The 15,666-nt window shown below is 40.8% G+C and overlaps 7 non-coding genes across 7 annotated transcripts; all 7 read right to left on the minus strand.

Moving 5' to 3' along the window:
• Window positions 1–2,649: 2,649 nt before the first annotated feature.
• trnaq-cug (transfer RNA glutamine (anticodon CUG)) lies at window positions 2,650–2,721 on the minus strand. Its single transcript has one exon. It is a non-coding gene; the product is annotated as a tRNA-Gln (tRNA).
• A 511-nt stretch (window positions 2,722–3,232) lies between these two features.
• Window positions 3,233–3,304, minus strand: trnaq-uug (transfer RNA glutamine (anticodon UUG)). The gene has a single exon. It is a non-coding gene; the product is annotated as a tRNA-Gln (tRNA).
• A 450-nt stretch (window positions 3,305–3,754) lies between these two features.
• trnaq-cug (transfer RNA glutamine (anticodon CUG)) lies at window positions 3,755–3,826 on the minus strand. Its single transcript has one exon. It is a non-coding gene; the product is annotated as a tRNA-Gln (tRNA).
• A 479-nt stretch (window positions 3,827–4,305) lies between these two features.
• On the minus strand, window positions 4,306–4,377 carry trnaq-cug (transfer RNA glutamine (anticodon CUG)). The gene has a single exon. It is a non-coding gene; the product is annotated as a tRNA-Gln (tRNA).
• Window positions 4,378–5,469: 1,092 nt separating this feature from the next.
• trnaq-cug (transfer RNA glutamine (anticodon CUG)) lies at window positions 5,470–5,541 on the minus strand. The gene has a single exon. It is a non-coding gene; the product is annotated as a tRNA-Gln (tRNA).
• Window positions 5,542–7,044: 1,503 nt separating this feature from the next.
• trnaq-uug (transfer RNA glutamine (anticodon UUG)) lies at window positions 7,045–7,116 on the minus strand. The gene has a single exon. It is a non-coding gene; the product is annotated as a tRNA-Gln (tRNA).
• Window positions 7,117–7,701: 585 nt separating this feature from the next.
• trnaq-uug (transfer RNA glutamine (anticodon UUG)) lies at window positions 7,702–7,773 on the minus strand. Its single transcript has one exon. It is a non-coding gene; the product is annotated as a tRNA-Gln (tRNA).
• Window positions 7,774–15,666: the final 7,893 nt, after the last annotated feature.

The raw sequence follows: 15,666 nt of genomic DNA on the forward strand, positions 1-15,666 counted from the left end.
TTTCTCAAGAATTTTGGCAATAAACGGAAGTGTGACACTGGCCTATAGTTAGAGAGATCTTCAGGATCTAGGTGAGGTTTCTTAAGTAATGGTTGAATGACAGCCGTCTTAAAAGTCTCAGGTACAATGCCAGAGGAGAGTGACACGTTACACGTACGCGTTTCCTCCGTAAACCACGGAGTGTGCCGCTTTGGACGAGTTTTAAGTTTCAGCGGCGCAATAGAGTTTAGGGAATTTAAAAGAACCGAATTAAAATCATTCGCGAGCTTATCGACTGAGCCAGTGAAAGACGGAAAGGCAGCTGTTGCGGAAGGCAGTAATTCAGAAAGTGCAGCAGTGGTTGAAGAATTAATATCACGGCTCTTAAAGCCTTGGTTGTGGACAACAAGACCACACTGAGCTAGGACTTCAAATGTTATAAGATAATGATCAGACATAACGTTAGAATGGGGCAGAATTGTGACGTTTGAGGCAGTTAGGCCATGGGTTAGCACTAAGTCTAAGATATTACCATTATGGTGTGTTGCTGCTTTTATTATTTGTGTAAAACCAAATGCATCGATTATTGCTTGCAAAGCTACAGTAAGTGGCTCTAGTGGGGAGTTCATATGAATATTGAAGTCACCCATAATTAATATATTATCTGTGTGAGTTATTAAGTCAGCCATAAGTTCAGGGAATTCATCTAAGCATCCAGAGTATGGGCCAGGAGGACGGTAAATAACTACCACACAGAATGGTGGTGAGGAGCTCGATCGCATAACGAGAGCCTCAAATGTCTTGAAAGTGTGACTCGTGCTCGTGCTAAGCCTAAAATCAGATTCTGAAATTAGGGCGACACCCCCCCCCTTTTTTACAAGGACGGGCAACATGTGAGCCCACAAAGTTTGCGGGTGAGGCCTCGTTTAATGGTAGGAATTCATTTGGTTTTAGCCAGGTTTCGCAGAGACCAAGCACGTTAAGATTTTGATCTGTAATAAGATCATTTACAAGAAGGGCTTTTGAAGGGAGTGACCTAATATTTATAAAGCCGAATTTAAACTGGGACATTTTTCCCGGACTATTCTGAGTCCTCGTGTTGGTAGTACTAATACCAACAAGATTTTTATGGCTGGGGCTTGCTCTGTATTTTGAGTAATTAAAACCTCTTCGCAATGTTAGTAAAGTAGGAATTCAATTGTTGACGACTACAGCGCGCATATTGATGCTAATATTCCGCCTAGGCACTTTGTCACTAGTCCTACTGATTAAAGAGGCAGGGCTCTTTTCCTTAATCCACACCACCTCAGCAGAAGTCTTATCATTAGGGCATTCAGCATTAGGTATTGAAACAGTGTGTGGATTGCAGTGACCTAGACTAAGTATGCTATGTGTGTTGTAACAGTCCAGCCTAGTGCCGGTTAACTCTAGCCTTAACGACTCCACACCCGTTCTAGCAGGCTCACTACTCGCCTGCGACCCGACATGCTCTAATGTGGGAAGTCATGGAAGGCTCAAACAGTAATCTATGTTTCTAGAAAGAGTGATGGCGCCTTTCCAGTTAGGGTGAAGGCCATCCATCCTCAGCAGGTCGGGCCGGCCCCAGAAAGAGGGCCAATTATCTACAAACTGGAAACCCTGCTCTTTACAGAAACCGGCCATTCACCGGTTAAGCGAGAATAATCTGCTAAACCTCTCATCATTGCCTCTCGCAGGCAGAGGGCCAGAGACAATAACTCGATGCCGACTCATCTTTCTGGCGAGAATACAAGTCCTAGCTATGTTCTTCTTTGTAATCTCAGACTGCCTCATTCTAGTATCGTTGGAGCCGACGTGTATCACTATGTCCGAGTAGCTAGTGTTGTTTGCACTAGACTGGTGTCTAGCCCTCTTGCGTGTCAGCTCCTTAAGGTTAGCTTCAATGTCGGGTGCTCTGGCCCCAGGGATACACATTACAGAATATGGTTTCTTAATGCAGCTCTTTATTAATGAATCATTTTTTTAAGTTGATCATTTTTACCTCGTGGCATAAAAAAAGACTCCACCAAGATGATTTGTAAAGTAATGATTGGGTTCCCAACTCAAGGAACAAGCCAATACACCATGGGGAAGTTGACAACTCTTGACAAAGTCAAGAGTTTTAACCATAAATCCATGAAACCCTGCATATTGTTTCACTGAAAAATATAGTTTCATAATGCAGAACTTAATTCACAACCTGGTGATGTTTAACCTAGTGGCACGAGAAGGTCAGCGCCAACATGTTTCAGAATATGATGACGGGGTTCCCAACTCAGGGAACAAGCCATTAAACCACAGAAAATTGAGATATACGTGTACAATTCAGCTGAGACAATTTTATGTCAACCTGGCGCAAGTAAAAGAATGTATCAAGATTCCGCTGAGAATTGAACTCAGACCACTGGATTCAGGGACCAGTGTTCTAACATTTATTTGATGGAATCATTCCTGCGGTTTTGGAGAATTATATGGTTTCTCAATACCACACATCATCAATTACCTAACAGAGATGTATAAGAACATGAGTGCAAACAATGTATGGAAAGGAGAGACTGTATATGTATATGTAAGTGAGAAAACAGACCATGGAACCGTAGAGATAACAGCACAAACAAGTTCATGCAATCCTGGTGGAGATAGAACCTATTAAGGTTCCACCGTGACTTGAACTCGGATCACTGGAGTCAGAGTCCAGAGTGCTAACCATTACACCATGGAACCCTACATGCATGATGAATATGTTTTTTTAATGCAGCATTTCATGAACAATGATGATTTCCAATGTAGTTGCATAATAAACTCAGCGCCAACATGATTTTGAATGTTATGACTGGATTCATTGCTCAGGGAACAAACCATTTCACCATGGAATCCTAGAAAAAAAAACCAACAGAACTCATTTTAGACAACCTTAGTGGAGGTAAGAGACTGTATCAAGATTCCACTAGACTTGAACTTGGATCACTGAAGTCAAAGCCCAGAGTTCTGTGCATGTAACTTGCATATGATTCCACTGTAGATTATGGTTTCTTAATGCAGCACTTCATTAATGACCTGTTGATTTTTTTTAACTGGTGGAATAACAAAGGCTGTGCCAACATGATTTGGAATTTGATGCCTGTATTCCAGACTCAGAGAACAAGCCGATACACCATGGAAAATTATAGATACAGGTGTGCATTCCAGCTCAAACAATCTTACATTAGCCTGGCGCAGGTAAAACAACGTATTAAGGTTCCACCGAGAGTTGAACTCGGATCACTGGATTCAAAGTCCAGAGTGCTAACCATTACACCATGGAACCCTGTACAGTCTTGTAATAAAGAAAACGGTTTCTTAATGTAGCACTTTATTAACGACCTGTTGATTTTTAACCATATTGGCTTAAGAAAGTCAGCTCCAACATGTTTTGGAATATAATAACTGGGGTCCCAACTCGGGAAACAAGCCATTACACCATGGAAATTTATAAATGTATATAGTTCAGCGCAAAAAATCTTATGTCACTCTGGCGCAGGCAAGAGTATGGATTAAGATTGAGAGTAATGGATTAAGAGCCCTGCAAGCTAATTTTTACACCGTGGAACCATACATACAGCTCTCGGGATGTATATGGTTTCTCAATAACACACATCGTCAATGACCTAACAGAAAAGTATAAGAAAAATTAACGCCAAGAAGGTATGGTCAGTCATGACCTTTTTTTAACCACGGAGATAACAGCTCAGGCAAGTTGCACAATCTTGGTGTATTAAGGTTCCACCGAGATTTGAACTCGGATCACCGGATTCAGAGTCCAGAGTGCTGACCATTACACCATGGAACCTCCTACAGCACGGAAAACATGAGTGCAACCTACTTTTTTTTTACGATAGTGTTAAAAAAAAAAAAAAGTCTTCAGCAAGATGATTTGGAATGTGATGACTGGGTTCCCAACTCAGGGAATAAGATAACACACCATAGGATATCAGAGAAAAGATGTTTACATTCCAGCGGGAACAATCTAATGTTTGCCCAGTGCAGGTGAGACAATGTATCATGGTTCCACCAAGACTAGAACTCGGATTACCGGATTCAAAGTCCAGAGTGCTAACCATTACACCATGGAACCCTACATACATTTCAAGAGAATAATATGTTTTTTTAATGCAGCAATTCATGAACGATGATTTCTAATGTAATTTCCAATGCAACATAAGGGCAGTGCCCCGATGATTTCGAAATTTATGACCAGAATAATTGCTCAGGGAACCTACCATTACACCATTGAATCCTAGAAACAAAAATGAATCCAAGAAGGTGTTAAGGTTCCACCGAGACTTGAACTCGGATCACTGGATTCAGAGTCTAGAGTGCTAACCATTACACCATGGAACCCTACATATGTTTCAAGAGAATAATATGTTTTTTAATGCAGCAATTCATGAACGATGATGATTTCTAATGTAATTTCCAATGCAAAATAAAGTCAGTGCCAAGATGATTTCGAAATTTATGACCAGAATAATTGCTCAGGGAACCTACCATGACACCATGGAATCCTAGAAAAAAAAAATATTATAGGAGGTTTTAAGGTTCCACCAAGACTTGAATTCGTATCACTGGATTCAGAGTCCAGAGTGCTGACCATTACACCATGGAACCCTGCGTCTGCTTGTTCTTCAGAATATGATTTCTTAATGCAGCTCTTTATTAATGAATCAATTTTTTAAGTTGATTATTTTTACCTAGTGGCTTAAAAAAAAAAAGACTCCACCAAGATGATTTGTAAAGTAATGACAGGGTTCCCAACTCAGGGAACAAGCTAATACACCATGGGGAAGATGTGTGCATTCCAGTGTGAATGATCCTAAGTGAGCCTGGCGGGGGTAAAGCAATGTATTAAGGTTCCACCAAGACTCGAACTCAGACGACTCAGACGACAAAGTCAAGAGTTTTAACCATAAATCCATGGAACCTGCATATTGTTTCACTGAAAAATATGGTTTCATAATGCAGAACTTAATTTACGACCTGGTGATGTTTAACCTAGTGGCATAAGAAGGTCAGCGCCAACATGTTTCGGAATATGATGACGGGGTTCCCAACTTAGGGAACAAGCCATTAAACCACAATAAGTTGAGATATATGTGTGCAATTCAGCGGAGACAATTTTATGTCAACCTGGCGCAAGTAAAAGAATGTATCAAGATACCGCTGAGAATTGAACTCAGACCAGACCAGATTCAAGGACCAGTGTGCTAACATTTACTTGATGTAACCGTTCCTACAGTTTTGGACAATTATATGGTTTCTCAATACCACACATCATCAATTACCTAACAGAGATGTATAAGAACATGAGTGCAAACAATGTATGGAAAGGAGTGACTGTATATGGGACCAAGGAAGTGAGACAACACACCATGGAACCGTCGAGATAACAGCACAAATAAGTTCATGCAATCTTGGTGGGGGTAAAACGTATTAAGGTTCCACCGAGACTTGAACTCGGATCACTGGATTCAGAGTCCAGAGTGCTAACCATTACACCATGGAACCCTACATGCATTTGTGGAGATGAATATGTTTTTTAATGTAGCATTTCATGAACAATAATGATGATTTCCAATGTAGTTGCATAATAAAGCAGGTGCCACCATGATTTCGAATGTTATCACTGGATTATTTGCTCAGGGAAAAAAACGTTACACCATGGAAGCCTAGAAAAAAATGTATGCAGCTCATAAAACCTTCATGCAGGTAAACGGGAATATTAAGGTTCCACCGAGAGTTGAATTTGGATCACTGGCTTCAGAGTGCTAAGCATTACACCATGGAACCCAGCACATTCTTCCACTAATGAAAATGGTTTCTTAATGCAGCACTTCATTAACGACTTGATGATTTTTAACCATATTGGCGATAAAAGAATGGATTAAGATGGAGAGGAATGGATTAAGAGCCCTGCGAGCTCATTTTTACACCGTGGAACCATACATCCAGCTCTCGGGATGGATATGGTTTCTCAATAACACACATCATCAATGACCTAACAGACAAGTATAAGAGAAATTAATCCCAGGAATGTAAAAAATTAGCACAACTCATTTTATACACCCTTAGTGCAGGTAAGAGACTGTATCAAGATTCCACAAGACTTGAACTCGGATCACTCAAGTCAAAGCCTAGAGTTCTGTGCATGTAACCTGCATCTAACCCTGTATATGATTCGACTGTAGAATATAATTTGTTCATGCAGCACTTCATTAATGACCTGTTGATTTTTTTTAACTGGTGGAATAACAAAGGCTGTGCCAACATGATTTGGAAAGTGATGCCTGCATTCCAGACTCAGAGAACAAGCCAATACACCATGGAAAATTATAGATACAGGTGTGCATTCCAGCACAAACAATCTTACATTAGCCTGACGCAGATAAAACAATGTATTAAGGTTTTACCGAGTTGAACTCGGATGACTGGACTCAAAGTCCAGAGTGCTAACCATTACACCATGAAACTCTGCACAGTCTTCTACTAAAGAAAACGGTTTCTTAATGTAGCAATTTATTAACGACCTGATGATTTCTAACCTTATTGGCTTAAGAAAGTCAGCTCTCGGGAGGGATATGGTTTCTCAATAACACACATCATCAATGCCTAACAGACAAGTACAAGAAAAAGTAGCACCAGGAATGTATGGTCAATCATGACTGTTTTTGTAACCGCAGAGATACCAGCTCTAGGAAGTCACACAACCTTGGTGTATTAAGGTTCCACCAAGATTTGAACTCAGATCACTGGATTGAGAGTCCAGAGAGCTGACCATTACACCATGAAACCGCTGTGACGGTATGGCTTCTAAATGCAGCGCTTTATTAATGAACTGCTGATACAGTATATATACATATGTTCTTACCTAATGTTATAAAAGAAGTCCACACCAAGATGATTTGGAATGTGATGACTGGGTTCCCAACTCACCATGGAAACCCAGACAAACGTGTAAATTCCAGCGCAAAAAGTCTAACGATAGCCTGGTGCAGGTAAGACAATGTATCATGGTTCCACCGAGACTTGAACTCGGATTACCGGATTCAAAGTCCAGAGTGCTAACCATTACACCATGGAACCCTCCATACATTATAGGAGAAGAATATGTTTTCTTAATGCAGCAATTCATGAAGAATGATGATTTCCAATGTAATTTCCAATGCAAAATAAAGTCAGTGCCAAGATGATTTCGACTGTTATGACTGGTATACTTGCTCAGGGAACAAACTATTACGCCACAGAATCCTAGAAAAAAAACTGTATTACAGAATATATTAAGGTTCCACTGAGACTAGAACTCATACCACTGGATTTAGAGTCCAGGGTGCTAACCATTAGACCATGGAACTAGCACTTGCTTGTAGTTTAGAATATGGTTTCTTAATGCACCTCTTTAATTCTTTTTTTTTTTTTTTTTTTAAGTTAGCCTGGCATAAAAAGTCTCCACCAAGATGATTTCGAAAGTGATGACTGGGTCCCCAACTCAGGGAACAAGCCAATACATCATAGGATGAGATGTTTGCATTCCAGCGCAAACAATCTTAAGTTAGCCTGGCGGGGGTAAGGCAAAGAATTAAGGTTCCACCGAGATTCGAGCTCACACATGACTAAATTTGTAACCACACAGATACCCGCTCAAACAAGTTGAACAATGGTGGTGTTTTACGGTTCCACCGAGACTTGAACTCGGATCACTGGATTCAAAGTCCAGAGTGCTAACCATTACACCATGGAACCCTGCACAGTCTACCGTCAAAGAATATTGTTTCATAATGCAGCACTTGATTAACGCCCTGATGATTTTTAACCTATCGACTTAAGAAAGTCAGCGCCAACATGTTTTGGAATATAATAACTTCGACTGCAAAATATGGTTTCCTAATGCTGCACTTAACGACCTTATAATTTTTTACCTACTGGCATAACAAAGTCTGCGACAACACATTTTGGAATGTGAGGACTGGGTTCCCAACTCAGGAACCACCCATTACACCATGGAAATTTCTTCTGGAAACGTTTCGGGAGGGATATGGTTTCTCAATAACACACATCATCCTTAATGACCTGACAGGTATAAGCAAAATGAGTGCCAGCAATATACGCTTAGTTGTGTCTGTATTTGGTACCACAGAGATACCAGCTAAAACAAGTTTATGCAATCTTGGTGGACATGAAGGAGCGTGTTAAGATTCCACCAAGACTTAAACTCAGATCACTGGATTCAGAGTCCAGCGCGCTAAGCATTACACCATGGATTCCTGCATAACTGCCTGGAGAAGAATCTGTTTTCTTGATGGACCACTTCATGAACAATGACAATTTCGAATTTATGAGCAGGATAAAGTCAGCGAAAACATGTCTTGGAATGTCATGACTGGATTCAATGTTAAGTGAACAAGGGATTACACCGTGGAATCTTAAAGAATGTGTTCAAGTCTGCGTAAACAAGCTAATATGACTTTGGTGCAGTTAAGAGAACATTTTATGGTTCCATCGAGACTTGAACTTGAGTGACTAGATTCAAAGTCCAAAGTGTTAAGCCTTACATTATGGAACCCAGGATATGTTTCCACTGAAGAAAATGGTTTCTTAAATTCAGAACTTCATTAACAACCGGAATATTCCTACCTCATGGCAGAACAAAGTTAGCGGCAACAGGATTTGGAAAGCGTTCAATGGATTCATCGCTCAGGGAACAAGACATACTGTAACACCATGGAAGTCGAGACAAACATGAGTGCAACCTACTTGAAACGAGCTTATGCAACCTTGGCACAAGTTAGTGAATGTATTATGGTTCCACAGACACTTAAATACGGATCACTGGATTCGAGTTCAGGGTGCTAGCCATTACGCCATGGAAGCCTACATACACTTCAGGCAAAGTACCCGGCGCAGGTAAGAGAATAAATTAAGGTTCTATCTGCACTTGAACTCAGATCACTGAGTGATCCAGAGTGCTAATCGTTACACACTAAAACCCTATATGGCTTCTAAGTACAGTCGACCCCAGGTTTATGACGTCCCTGCCTCACGTATGTTTGCTTTTATGATGCGGACTGCGTCGTTTTGTCGTCCTCGCGTTACAACATTTTTTCAAAAGAACAACTTCTCTCGCGCGGCCATATTTCAAACTTGGCGATCAGTTTGCTTGTTTATGACTGTGTGTGTATCACTTACAGTAAATGTCTGTTATTGGTCAGCATCACGGCAGTCACTAAGATGCAGTTATGCTATTGGCCGGCATCACGGCAGTCACCAAGATGCTGATATGCTGTTGGCTGAAATCCCACACAATCCCTGAGGGTGTAAACCCGCCCAGTTCAGATTCTCTCCTGTGTATCGTGAAGGCTTGGCAAACTTTTATCCATTAGCCAAGGCTCCTAAGATTGGTAGTGGCTGTAAAGGAAGAAGTAAGAGGATGATGAGGATGATAAAAATGAAGCAGGAGGTAATAAAAAACAAATGCGAAGGCACAAGCATAGTTACCCTGTGGATTATGGCTGTAACCAGTTGACAGTCGGTACAATTATCAAGAACAAGGAAGCCATTAAAGTAAATAAGTCTTCTGACTGTCCTTGCCAGTGGAAGGACTTTGGTCAACAACGACAAGAAGGAAATCACCGGCGTTACACTCACACAAACAGTAATTTTGCTCAAGGCAAGCGCCATCTTCGCCGATCTCGTGGGAGCCCAGCATGACGACGGAGACGAAGAAACATCGAAGCAAGCCCCCCCGGAGCTCAAGGCTTCTCATGGGTGGTTTTGATCGCTTTAGGAGGACTGGTATCAGCTCAGTTGCGAGGCATGCAGAGGCGGCCAGCTCTGACACGAAAGTGACAGAGTTCAAATCCAATTTGCTCCAGCCTTGCAGTGTAAAATTTACATGTTCTCCCCAAGCCCTCGTGGGTTCTTCCTGGGCACTTTGGCTTCCTCCCAAGTTCCAAAAACATGCATGGAAGGTGTATTTGACATACTACATTGTCGATTGGGTGTGTGAATGGTTGTTCATTACTGTGTTCCCTGAAATTGGCCAGCAAGCAGTTCAGTGTCTCCCTCGTCTAACACCTGAAGTCAGCTGGGATAGGCACCAGTGAGCCTGTGACCCTTGAGAGAATAAGCGGCGATAGAAAATGGATGGACAGATGTATTCATGACTCTTCAATAAAGCAATCAATTCAACCAGTTTTATTATATTTTTTAAAATGAAATAATTTTGAAACCCTGTTTTAAGCACTCGAACAAAACAGCATCTTGTAACGAATTGGGTTATGTTTTATTATCACCGGGTGCTGTGGAGTGGCACAGTTGCGACAACACTTGTCATGTTCATGTCATGCAGAGATAGGAAGAAAGAGGGAGGGAGAGTAAGAGAAAGAAATAGAGACAGCACGCGGTGCATGTGTCTTGTCTGTCACATTTATAGACTGTGCGCTTTGTAAACATGTTCACTGTCTGAAAGTCTCTTGTGAACCCTGGAAGCCATTAAAATGTATTGTTTTCAAAATCTTGTTTGGTATAGCCAAGCTCTAAGCCTCAATGTAAAGTAGGTAGCACTGCGGTGTGCCTCACTCAACCTCTAATTAGCTAAAAATAGCCGACAACTGACAAGTTCTATTTCACATACAGTTTTAAGGTATCTCTCTTGACAGGGTATCCAAACATTGTAAATATAGACGGAGTAGAACAATCAGATGAAGAGCTTCTCTGATGGTCATGGCTGAAGGGTCCATATCATGGAAATTCTACATTTTGGAGCTTCTAATCATGTTACAATGTTAACATTCAAGATTAAAGAGGCTTTTTTGTCAAATACCTAGTAATACCTAGTAAATTAATTTGTTTTCTGTCCTTTTCCCCAAGCAGGCCATATTCCACAATCGAGCAAATAATAAAGTAGGCATAAGAAAAATAGTAATAAAGCAATAAGGGCAGTAATAAAGAACCACTTATAAAAGAATAGACTTACATTCTGAGTATATTATGGAATAGATGGAGTGGAAGAAACTGTACACATAAGAGGATGATTGAGCATAATATTATGTAGTGCAAAATATTATCTATTTAGCAGCTTTCCTGCACTGTGCATGTGTGCATGCGGTAAGAGGTAGAATAGTGCGTGAGGGATTTGTTCAGAATCTGGTTTCCCTGTGGGTAAAAGTTGTTTGTAAGCCTAGCGGTCGTGGCCCTCAGGTTCCTGTAGCGGCTGCCTGATGGCAGCAGTTCAAACAGGTTGTGTTGTGGGTGAGTATTGTCCCCGCTGAGGTTGTGTGTCCTCGGCAGAATCCTGGTGTAGTAAATGTCCTGCAGTGAGGGGAAGGTTGCTCCACAGATGTGCTGTAGGGTCTTGATTACACGCCTTCAGAGCCTTCCTGTCTTGTGCTGTACAATTGCCGTACCAGACTATGATGGAGGTGGAGAGGACACTTTGGATTCCACATCTGTAGAAGGTGTTGAGAATCCTTGCTGGCATGCCAAATTTCTTCAGTCTCCTCAGAAAGTACAGTCTCTGTTGGGATTTCTTGATGATCTGTCAAGTGCTGCTCGACCAGGTGAGATCCTCGCTGACTTAGGTGTCGACAAATTTGAAGGCTTTCAGCCCCTCCCCTCTTTCCTATTGATGAATAGTGGGGGTTTGTGCGGCTCCATCTGCAGTCTTGGGTCAATATCTCACCCTAAAGATTACCCAAATGTTATTTTTCTTCAATGATGGGTTTCTAAGTCTTCTTTGCTGATTCTGCACTCTCAGCACTGGCCCTGACTGAGCTGTTGATAAGGGACTTCTGTTCGCATCTTCCATCATTTTGAGGATGAAGGACCTCGTACCGACTCCACAGCACCCCCATACTGCCCGGTCTGCTGTAAACACATGCCAACTACATCTGAGGAGACGCTCACGTCCTTTAGTTTTGTTTTCATTCAGGAAATGAGGAGGAGAGATTTTGCAACGAGTTGGTAAACAGCAACACTTCATTTATTAGTTACAAAATCTTACTGTGTAAAATTTCCAACTGGTGAGAATGTGTTTGGGAGCACATAGCTGCACAATCAACGTTGAAGTACATATTTCACTCATTGGCGGAACTGTTGTTTTGAGTACTGGTTTACCAAGGGGACCAATTTGATAGGAAGAATAGGTGTTGCAGACACGTGCCATCATTTTTTGGCTCTTGAGTTCTTTCTGATCGCAGTAAAATGCCCATATCATCTTCATTTGAGCCGCTGGGATAGGTTTAGGTGAGGTGAGGATAAGCGGTCAAGATGATGGAAATATGGATGTTTCGGGGCTGAATGGCTTTTGAACAATGTCATCAAGGGAGCTCGACAGCCATACTGTGAAAAGCGCGGCTTCTGTAAAGCTTCTGTCAATGAAACATTTCATTTCCTGGATATTGAAATGTATTCATTATTTATTAATTTATTAAAATTATATTACCAATGTGGTAAATGTAATTTATAGGCATATAATTAAATGGAGAACGTTTAAAATATCATAATAGGGACACTAAGTTTTTCCTTGCTGGTGCTTGTAGGATGTAACCAATTATTCATGAAAGGAGATGGGTGGCGGTGGAAGGTGAATTCTTACCACTGTTTTTAAACACACAATAGAGACTTGGGATTTTCTAAAGGAGTAAACTGCCATCCCTTGCCACGCTTTAGACCCGCGTATGCTAGCTGATCCATTTTTTTTTTCTTTCATACCAGCAAAAATATTGAAAATTAAAAAATCTTGCACGTGTGTGTGTGTGTTTGTGTGTGCGTGTGCAGGTGCAATTTTTCTAGTGTCATTTATGAACTTTTATGAATGTGGAGGATTCCTAATGCAACAAAAAAACAGACAGCACGCTAAAGAGGTGTCCTCGGTTTCAGTCCAAGGCAACCATTCCCCAGATTTGCCCATGACAAAATCCCCCCTGAACTGTCAAAAGAAAATTGCGTACAGGTAGCTGCCAAGTCATGGCTGAATAATCATCATGTGAGGATATGCTGTATATTTTGGGCCATAGCTCAACAGCTTGCTTGAAGACACATTTTCTCACATAGGCGTTGCAACATTGCAACATGCATTTTTCCAGAGGATATCAGATCTACCTATCCCATCGTCCTTTCTAAGAGGTGAAGCATAAATAGCTGTGGTACTTTAAAAGTTATCTACAAATGTAGCACAGTGTGTCCCTTGATAGTAAGTGTGCACCCCCCCCCCCCACACACACACACACACCCCAAGCAGCTCTCACACACGGCGTGAGAAGTAATAAGGGCACTTTCAAATTGACAAATGACTTTTGAGTCCAGAGTTGACATACAGCCTTTTCAACCTGTGCAGTTATCGAGGCACATTGCCTTCATGTTTTATGTATATCGTATTTATCAACATGCACCCGCTCAATAATTTACTGCAGAATACTACTGGTGCAATATGCAGCGCCTGGGGAACCTCCTAGAAGGATCCTAGCATGCCTGCTTAGTCTTCATGGGGGGATTATTATTACTGTGCTTTACTGTAGGGAGCCTCCTGAGAAAAATGCGGAGGACGTTCAGGAAGGTCAGCGCACAACAATGTAGTGCAGCGCAGCTCTTGGGTGCCAAAAGAACAATAGTGCTCTGATTCGGCTAGAGTGATGAGAAACGAGTCAATAAAGGACAAAAGGGGCATTTATGCTCTTTGGGGGCAACATTAGATAGGGTGAAACATGGCACAGCTTCCATTTTCACCTGAATGTGACTTTCCTGCACCGCCTCGGGCACTGAGCTATGATCTGTTGTTAGGATGCTTGCAGAGTAAGCGACGCATGCCTCGTCGCTCGCTTAGGAGTTAACCTGACTACCTGAAGGAACATGAATGAGTAGGAACGGAAAGAGAGCCCAGAAAGCCAATTTATATATATATATATATATATATATATATATATATATATATATATATATTGGCTTTCTGGGCTCTCTTTCCGTTCCTACTATATATATATATATATATATATATATAAATCAAACAAGCAACAGTATCATTTAAGAATCTTAATCACAAAGCTTCTGGGGAAAAAGGCATACTGTAACTACCTTCTATAAACTTGTTAAAAAAAAGAAAAATGGAGATAACAAATCCAATTCATATAGTACAAGCAACCCCAAACCATTATGATAGGTTGGCACACAAAGAGTCAATTTATAAATTATTGTCTTTAGAATTAGGAAAGTTTTTATGATGGCCATAGTTTGGTCGAGATTAATTCTGTTTTCATGCCTTCCTCTGGGAATATTGATTGTAAACAACAAGAGTTTCCAGACTGTTATTCACTGTAGTCTGCAGCTTGCTGATTATGGTTTACAAACACAAGTTGCAGCTGCCCAAAACACTACAGCCATTCTATGCAAGTGTGCAGCCTTAAAGGAAGAAGAAGAAGAAAAAAAAAACAGAACAAAAAGACAATGGAGATCGCAGAGGTTGGACAATTTTAATTTGGATCAGCATCAAATTATTGTTTCACTTCCACCACCTGCAATTGTTTTCATTTTTTTCTTTAACGTTCATTTTTCATCCTCTGAGACATGACAAAAATGTTGTAAAATGCCTAACAAACAGTGAGAATTAGCTAAACTAACTGCAGAATTACACTCCCAATCCTTTGATTCAAGTAAAAGTAATTTCCAGAAGTCAATTCCTAATTAAAAGTTCATCCATTTTTCATATGCAGTCATAACAGTCATAAAAGGTCAAGTGAATAAGGGTTTTGCACAGATTCTACAACAGAAAAAAATGGAATGGAACGTCACTAAACAACACTATCCCAAAGTGTATAGCCATCATCATCCAGGACCCTTTAGTTGTTCTGCCTGTGACTAAGATGTAGAAAACCAAAATAAATAAATAAATAAATAAATTTTAAAAATCGTTGAAACATTATTATCAAACATTATTTGTCAGAAATAATTTTTGGGGGATGAAACTGAAATGAAATTTCATAATTTCCTGTGGCAATGTGGAATTATTTCCTGAATAATGGCACACATTGATTACTCACTCACTCACTCACTCACTCACTCACTCACTCACTCACTCACTCACTCACTCACTCACTCACATGTATGTATCACTCACTCACCCATTCACATGTATGTATCACTCAGTAATATGTATCACTCTCAATCACACACAACCTAACACACACATATGTATCACTCACTCACTCACTCACTCACTCACTCACTCACATGTATGTATGTATCACTCACTCACTCACTCACTCACTCACTCACTCACTCACTCACTCACTCACTCACTCATTCACATGTATGTATCACTCAGGAATATGTATCACTCTCAATCACACACAACCTAACACACACACATATGTATCACTCACTTGCTCGCTCACTCACTCACTCACTCACTCACTCACTCACTCACTCACTCACACATATGTATCTCTCAATCACACATATGTATCACCCATTCAATCACATGTGTGTATCACTCACTCTCACACGTATGTATCTTTCACTCACTCACTCACTCACTCACTCACTCACTCACTCACTCACTCACTCACTCACTCACTCACGCCACAATTTGACACATTTATCCACGCTCACTCAAATGTATGCAAACATGTACTCACTCCCGCC

Source organism: Hippichthys cyanospilos, chromosome 10 (genome assembly GCF_059441005.1).
Source record: "Hippichthys cyanospilos isolate Australia breed blue-spotted pipefish chromosome 10, RoL_Hcya_1.0, whole genome shotgun sequence".
Classification (NCBI taxonomy): domain Eukaryota; kingdom Metazoa; phylum Chordata; class Actinopteri; order Syngnathiformes; family Syngnathidae; genus Hippichthys; species Hippichthys cyanospilos.